The sequence below is a fragment of the Sceloporus undulatus genome, chromosome 1 (genome assembly GCF_019175285.1).
Source record: "Sceloporus undulatus isolate JIND9_A2432 ecotype Alabama chromosome 1, SceUnd_v1.1, whole genome shotgun sequence".
NCBI lineage: Eukaryota > Metazoa > Chordata > Lepidosauria > Squamata > Phrynosomatidae > Sceloporus > Sceloporus undulatus.
The window spans coordinates 259,565,497-259,574,082 of record NC_056522.1 but is presented as its reverse complement, the minus strand read 5'-3'; positions in this window follow the sequence as shown (position 1 = coordinate 259,574,082).

Genomic DNA, 8,586 nt, shown 5'->3' with positions numbered 1-8,586 from the left:
AGTGTTTATATTGCCTTTTCAAGTGTTCAGTCTCATTTACATTTTTGCATATATTGTAAATTTTGAGTCCCATTTGGGAAGAAATGTGGGATATAAATCAAACCAATCAACCAACCCATCAATCAGTATCTGACTGTAACTTTTACAACAACCATGTAAGTTATGTTAGCCTTATTGTTATAAAATGGACCAACTAGGGCTTGGAGAGGGAGAGAGACCTTGCCTAAGGTCGATTGCTGATTCATTGGCAGAGGTGAGGTTCACACTGATGGTGTTCTGATTCATGGCTTCCTCAGAATAGAAAAAAAGTTGGAAGCATTTCATATACGAGAAGCTGTGGATTCCACCATTCCCTCATTTAAATGCCTATTAAAACCTTTCTTTCCATTCAGTCATTCTGTTTTCACATGCACAGAGACAGACATTTATGAAGGATCTCTTATGCTTCTGAGCTAAGCCATGAAAACAAGTTTTGAAACATTTTACACCAGCATCCAGCAAATCAGTGCCCACAGGCCACATACAGCTTTCCAGTGGCTTTATTGCAAACCCCCAGATCTCTGCAAGAACCATCTCTGGAGTCCCCACAAATTGTTTGGAGGACTGAAAATAACTAAAATGTAGTCAAAAAGGCATTCCTGAAAGTCTCCAGAAATGGCAGATATGGTCCACCAACTGCCCCGTCCCACAATATCATGGAGAAAGGGCCAAAAGTGGAAAGAGTAACTGTCAATTTTGTTTTCCATGTTTGTTGCTTTTTATTTATTTATTATGTTTATATCCTACCCTTCTTCTAATGAAAGACCGAGCTTACATAAATTACTTCTTTGAACCACAGCTCCCAGAATCTCACTGTGGCTGGTTAGGGGATTCTGGAACCTGTGTTCCCCCTCAGATCCAGGTTAATTGCAAGACTGTATTCAGTCTTTCAGGTCTCTCCCATACAAACTTGCCTGTGTTTTGAGATCTTCTGGGGAAGCGCTACTCTCTGTCCTGTCACCTTTATCTGGTGAGAAAGCCGGAAAGAATCTTCTCAGTTGCTGCCCCCAAGATCTGGAACTCCCTTCCCAGGGAAGCTAGACAGCACCCTCCTTACTATCTTTCTGCAAGCAAGTAAAAACCTTTTCATTCTGCCAAGCCTTTGAGAACTTAAAAGGGGAAACAGGATTTGTACTGTATAATGTGCTGTACTATTAGTTGCTGTTGTTTAATATGGTTTTAACTGGCATTAATTGTATGGTGGTTTAATTGCTTTTTAACTTTTGTATGCTGTGAATTTTTACCTATGTTTATTTTAAGTCTGCCTTGAGTTTCAAACTAGGGAAAAGATGGGAAATTCATCCTCATCATAAAAATATAGATAGATAACTTTTCTAAGCTCTGATGAATCCACTTTTAACTCTGTTTCAAAACAGTTATCTCCTCAACATCTCTCCTTTTTTTCCAAATGTGGCTCTGTTCTTCTGCACTCTACATGATACGCTGGTGCCCTTTCACACTACATGATCATAGCAATAGAATTCCATTTAATGTCCAAGGATGCATCCTATGGAAGTGTGGTAAAGCACTAGAACCCTCTGGCTGAAAATACTAAGTACTCCTCCCAGTAGTGTTCCCACATTTGGTGCTGGGGAGGGGGGGGGGTTGTCAGGGTTGGTAGCAGTGGCCAGAAAGGTGTACTGGGCCCTCTCCTTTGCTGCAGTGGTGGAGGTTTCCTCGTGAGGAGGCTGTTGCCACCATGGCAAAGCCAAGAAGGGTGTAGCAGAAGGAGGGCCTAAACAGGTGTCACCCCTCTTCTGGGGTGTCATCTGGTGTGGTCTGTAGCCCCCGCACTTCCCTAATGACACCACTGACTCCTTCCTAAATTGCAAGCCACAGAATTCTGTAGGATGGACCCACAACAGTTAACATGGAATCAGAACACTATAATTGTGTAGCATGACTGCAACCATGGAGTTTATCAGACAAGGAAAATTGGAAGTATAATCCAGTGGCAATCTGAACGCAATCAGGGGGTTTAATGTTATTGCATGATAGCTTACTACATGCAAATTCGGGCAATGGGAAGTCAGTCTGAGTGCAATCATGGGGTTTCATGTTATTGTGTGATAGACTACCACATGCAAATTCGGGCAATGGCAAGCTATTTTCGGGCAATGGGAAGCCAGTTCAAATGCAATTCGCATTCACATAAATTCACTGGACTAGCGAATTCACGTGAATGCATTTTGGCTCCACTTTCTTTTCATTCGAAATTAAGGGAAATTCCTCATGTGTGATAAAGTCCCATGTCTAGTCTATTCTCACCTGTCCAGGGTGACCCAATGTCATAACCGCAAAGGAGGACAAGGCATTGCAAAATGCAGGACATTTGAGGAAAATGTAGGACATTATAGAATAAAAGCTAGAAACTCTCATAGAAATATAAACCCATGCTTTTTAGTCATGCTCAAAGAGGAGGACATTTCGGAATTCCTCCTGGGCAGGTGGTGGAAATGTAAGATGTGTCCTGGAAAAGATAGGTGCTCGCCCCGTTCTGTTCCCTGGTTCTAGCCTCCTCTTTCTCCCTGATGCAGCAGTTGTTTTGTAGTGAAAGTGAATGATTTCATGCTGAGGAGGATAGAAGTTTTCCTTGCCTTGAACCCCCACTTTGAAATGAGATCTGTGGTTTTGAGGGCTCCCAGGGGGATTCTCCAGGAAAACATTCAATCCGGTTGTGCAAACATTCCACTCAGCTGGATGAGGGGAAGGTGTGGGCGGTAGGAGTTCTGTCTCTTCCAGGCCCTTGTTTTTGTTCCAATTTGGCAGAGACTTTCTCTGAATTTGGGGTATTTAAAAAAACAAACTTTTGGGACACAGTTTGTATCTTCAAATCCAAATCTGGGGCCTTGAAGCCCTATGTTCCAATATATATATATATTCACATCTCTTCTCTGCTTCTGGCAATTTGGGAGGCAAGTGAAGCATGGGGTGGGTGGGGGGATGCACCAAGCTCTGAAGGCCAAGTTCTCCTTGGCACCAAATCAGCCGTCTGGTGTCAGGCACTATGTCCTGGCATAGACAGCTGATCTCAGAGCTGAGAGAATTAAAAGCCAAACGCTTCCAATTGTCTTTTGCAGCAAGTAACTGATGCTGAGTCTGACTTGCTGCTTGACTCCAGAGAGGGTGGATGCCCCACACTGTGTGTGAGAAATTGGAGTAAGCACATTTTTTTTATAAACATAGGCTGCAGACGTGGGCTTTGAAAGTGCTCAGATCTGGAAAAATGAGAAACAAATTAGAAGGCGCCAAGACTCTGTTTTCCATCAGCCGTTTCGACGCCTTGCCTGGGTACGTATGCATGCCTGCATGGCCTCTGAGGACAAAACGTCACATTAGGAAGCATCAAAGTTCGGAAATGTTATTTTGGAAGGGGTTGCAACCCCACAGATTATTCAACCAGCATAGACAGTGGCAAGACTGGCTGTAGGATTTGAGGAGCTGCCACCCAAAAAAGGAGCCTGTAATCCAAATCTTTTCCAGGCCCTGATTTTCCAAGCCTTAGGTTTTTTGTCTCACAATCCTAATGTGGAGGAGGGGGGATGGATTTATTACTAGAGATCTTTTAGTGGGGGGAGGGAATATTTACCATTTTCTCCTGTTTATTTATTTTATTTCTCAGAATACCTTCAATAATTCATGTGCAGGATATTACTTGCATTAGCATAAGCAATCGAACAATGACCAGGAAAGTATTTTATTCTTTTTCATAGAACTCAATACTTTAATGATTCTCCACTTCACATTTCTCCAACATTTCTTCAAAAAATACTTGGATACATTTCATTTATGTTAACTCCATATTGTTTCCATTTATACTGATGTGTTTGTTGGACCTCAGCAGTACTATTTAGCAGCTAGTCTATGACAGCTGAACTGCATAAGCACCTACAATTCTCTTTTTCCATTCCTACTTTTGTCAGCGTTAATTTTCTGTACTCCCAATCACCCCAGGATCTTCTAATTTATACACGTTTTAGACTATTTGATCACTAAGGTCCAGGAGTTAATTATTACAGGGGCTATAAGTTACAGGAATACCATGTAGGCTGATCATTAATTTCCCTTCTTTTGGGCCAGAAACTAGAGATAGCAAAGACTGAATCCTATGTTCTGATTCACCCAGGGAGATTGGTTAAGAAACAGGCTCATGTGTGCATAGCTGATGTAGACCTAGATCCACATTAATATCTACATCATGTTGCTCATCTGATTCCTACTGCACCTGGATGAATTTTTAGATAAACATCTTCAGCATCATGCAGGGGTAGCTGTGTGGCCATTTAGTAAATTCAAACAAAAACCCACCAAGCAGTGATACCTTTATTGGCCAACTGAAATGCACAAAAATGCCTGATGAAGAAGGTCCACTGGCTTCTTCATCAGGCAAGATGTTACATACCAGGCAGGAGAAAAATTAGAGATGTTAGTAAGATGCCTACATTTTGTTGTTTTTGTCCTTAGTCAAGATGGTATGGGGAGGGCATCAGCTGGCCCATCCTCCTCTGGTCATGCGGCAATTGGGCAAAGTCCAGGAAATTTAAAGTCCATTTACATATCACCAAGGACTCCTCTTTTGCAATCCAATATCTTCAGCATGAATACTTGACAGCCCTTCTTTTTACACCCTTGAAAAAGATCCATGTTCTAAGCAACTGCTGTGCGGGACCAGCGAGTTTTCCCCCTTTAATGTGCAGAGACTGGTACCATATTTGTACCCATTGGCTACAGTTTTTTCTTTCTTTCCTGGAAACTCACCAAAGACTGGCAGCCCATGGCTCATGGACCAGCACTGTTCCATGGATCACAGCTTCAAACAGCACTGCAGTAAATCACAGCCAACATTGAAACCAGTGTACAGGAATAGTGTACAGAGGCTGCATAAAGTGCAAGGAGATAAAAAAGACCAGTAGAAACATTGTGCCATTTCAAGTTCTTTTGTGGGAGAAAGGTGGGCTATAAATCCTGGAAATAAATAAATAAGTAAAATTTTGCATGTGAATCTGGGCTGTGGTGGAGATTACACACCCACAGCTCTGGTCCTGAAAGTGTGACTTCAGTTTCATTACCTGATGAATCCCAGCAGTCAAGCTTCCTTACACAAGCATAGACACGCACGCAGACATACTTACTTCATAGTCTGCCAGTGCCTTACACACCATGATGAGACTTAAGGCATTTTCTCAATTTCAGTGGGATAACTAAGAGACAAGGTTATCACATCCTAGTTTGTCTTTCAACCACAACTATTGTGTTTGAGTGATATGGAGTCTCTATCTCTCTGCAATAACTGATCTTTGTCAGCTGGCTTCACATCCAGTATTAATGTGATTGTTTTCTAGTTCTCATTCCCTTCCAGATATTATTTTAAAGATAGCATCCAAGATCATCAGTGGGTACTGTTAAATACCATTTTACATCAAAACCAAAATATATGCAAATAACCACATTCACCACTGAGGGATGCCAGTAGTATTATATGACATGTAGGAAACACAGAGATTATCCTTCAAAAAGGAAAATATGCCACATTAGCCATAAGAAGAATCCCACAGTCGGTCTTAGTGTGACATTTTTATTAGGCCAAACAAAAGCCCACAAAAATGTTGCCAGATCACTTCATTGGACAAAATTCAGCAAAGATCAGACTTACTCTCAAATGACTGAACACTTTTGTAATGTTAGACTAATGTGGATTTTGTAGGAAACTATTCTTGTTAATTTCCACTGGTAAATTCTGGACAGATTTATTTTCCAAATTGCTTAACAATAATGCAGAAGCTAGCCTAGAAATGAAGTGACAGCCTGGAATAGTGATCAGCCAAAGTCAGTGACTGCAGGATTTTGTTTTTAAAAAGTCCAGTTCCAGAAAAAAGTAGATGAGGATAGGTAGATTGTCAGTAGGATGAGCAAGTGCTAATTCTGCATGGAGGGTGTCCTTTGCTGCCAAAGTGTTTTGAGAATACTATAATGTTTTAACTGATTTGACTGAAATAACTCTCATGTAAATGTTTGCATTATTCTGTGCTTTCCAATGGATTTTAAGGATTCTGCTCATAGTGGTCCCATTTTAAACAATGTGACAATGTACAGCACTACATAAGCAAATAGCACTGAGATACCAGACTGCAGGGAAGAGGAAAAGAAAGTAATGCTCTCTAAGGAGATCAGAGAGATTTCTCCATGGGATCCAACTTCATAGTCAGGCAAAAGGCAGAACAGTTACATCATGTGTTGCTTCAGTGGCTGAATCTTATGCGTCTCCAGATGGTTCTCTAGGCCTCAGAATGGGTTAGATCCCTTTCTCCTTGACACATAAAAGGAAAATTTTGACAGAGCATCAAAGCCACATAGGCAGTCTAGTTTCATCTAACAGCTTCAGAACCTGGAAAAGTTACTTTTGCAGGGGATGGCAATGCAAAGTATGCTGATTATTGCCTTCCTCCTAGAAGAGTAATATTTCCAAGCACCGAGCATTTCTCAATCTTTTGCCAGCAGCAGCCTTGCTAAGTCTTGAAGGTTTCAAATTACTCACACCAAACTAACCTCCATTTCAAGATTCCTGTCCCCATCCCTCACTGATCCGTCTCTTGATTTCCTGTGCAGCAAAATAATACCGCTCTAAACTCCTGTCTTTCCTGCTGAGACAATTAAAGCTGTCTGAGCTCAAGTCTGAGGGGGATCCTGCATTCCAGATGGCGATGCATTGGAGGGGAAGGAGTCGCAGGGTCTGATGCCAATTTAAATCCCTGAGCATATGTTACTGCAATTGATGGGCTCCCCCAGCTGTACACTTGGAACGGTGCTGGAGCTGACTTTTGCAAAGCGGTTTTCACAGTCAAGGTATCTTTTCTTTTCCCTCTTCCTCTTGCCATTGGATGCTGAGGACTTCTTCCATTTTGTAGCTGATAAAGTGGAGTTTCTCATTTGCAAGCATTTCCCAAATTGATGCCCTCCAGATGTGTTGGACTTCAGCTTCCTCCCTTCCCTACCTCCGCCATCATGGATAACATCAGCTGAGGCAAGGCTTATGCCACTTTAAGTCTTATGGCAACTCTCTCCACACCATACCACTATAGCACTATGATTCCACTTTAACTGCCATGGTTTCATCTGATGGAATCCTGGGATTGGCAGCTGAGAGAGAGGCTTGTATTCTCGGCTCTTCTGGTGCCTTTTATCAAACTACAGCCCCCAGAATTGATACAATACATCATGGCATCCTCTTGGATTGCCTGAGGGGGTTGGGAATTGGAGGCACTGCATTGCAGTGGTTCCATTCCTTTCTCTCGGGCAGATCCCAGAGGGTGATGCTCGGGGACAGTTGCTCCAGTAAGAGGGAGCTCACCTGTGGTGTCCCACAGGGTGCTATTATGTCCCCGATGTTATTTAACATCTTTATGAAGCCGCTGGGCAAGATCATTCGGAGTTATGGAGCTGGGTGTTATCAGTACACTGATGGCACCCAAATCTATTTCTCCATGTCTCATTCGTCGGCCTCAAATTCTGATGGCGTCTCCTCTCTCAGTGAATGTCTTCAGGCTGTAGTGGGCTGGATGAGGAAAAACAGATCGAGGCTGAATCCAGAAAAAAATGGAGGAGCTCACAGTAGTGGCCCCGAAACCAAGAATTGGGTTGCAACCTCTGGTCCTGGATGGGGTCACACTCTCCGTCAAGGACTGCGTTTGCAGTCTGGGGATGCTCCTTGACTTGTTGCTCCTGATGTCAAACCAGGTAAATGCGACAGTCAGGAGCGCCTGTTATCAGCTTCGGCTCATAGGCCAGCTGCGCCCTTTTCTGGAAGTAAGGGATCTTGAGACTGTTGTGCACACGCTGGTAACCTCACGTCTAGACTTATGTAATGCGCTCTACATGGGGCTACCCTCATGCTTGGTCCGGAAACTGCAACTAGTACAGAATATGGCAGCCAGGGTAATTTCTGGAACATCCAGGAAGGACCATATTACCCCCGTTCTAAAGTCCCTCCACTGGCTGCCCATTAGCTTCTGGACCCAGTACAAGATGTTGGTTATCACCTTTAAAGCCCTAAATGGCTTGGGTACAAACTATCTTTGGGACCGCCTTCTCCCCTACAATCCTCCCCGCGCACTCCGCTCCTCTGGGAGGAGCCTACTTCAGCCACAAAAATCTAGGCTCTCGGCTACCTCACAGAGGGCATTTTCCATCGTCGCCCCCAGATTATGGAATGGCCTGCCAGATTAGATCTGTCTATTTACATCCTTAGACAGCTTTAAAAAGGCTGTTAAGATGGATCCCTTCCGGCAGGCCTTCCCAGAATAGAGAACCCGGTCTCAGAAAAACATCTGGGAATAAGATACTGCTGCTCCAATTGATTGTTTTGTTGATGTGATGTTGTTGACCTTCTGGTCAGTTTTTAACTTGTATATGGTTTTTCTTTCTTTCTAAATTCTGCATTGGATTTAATACTTTTTTAAAGTGGGGAGGGTATCAGGGATTTTATATGTTCTGTATTTTTAACTTTGTTAGCCGCCCCGATTGTTCTCAGAGGGGCGGGATACAAATAAA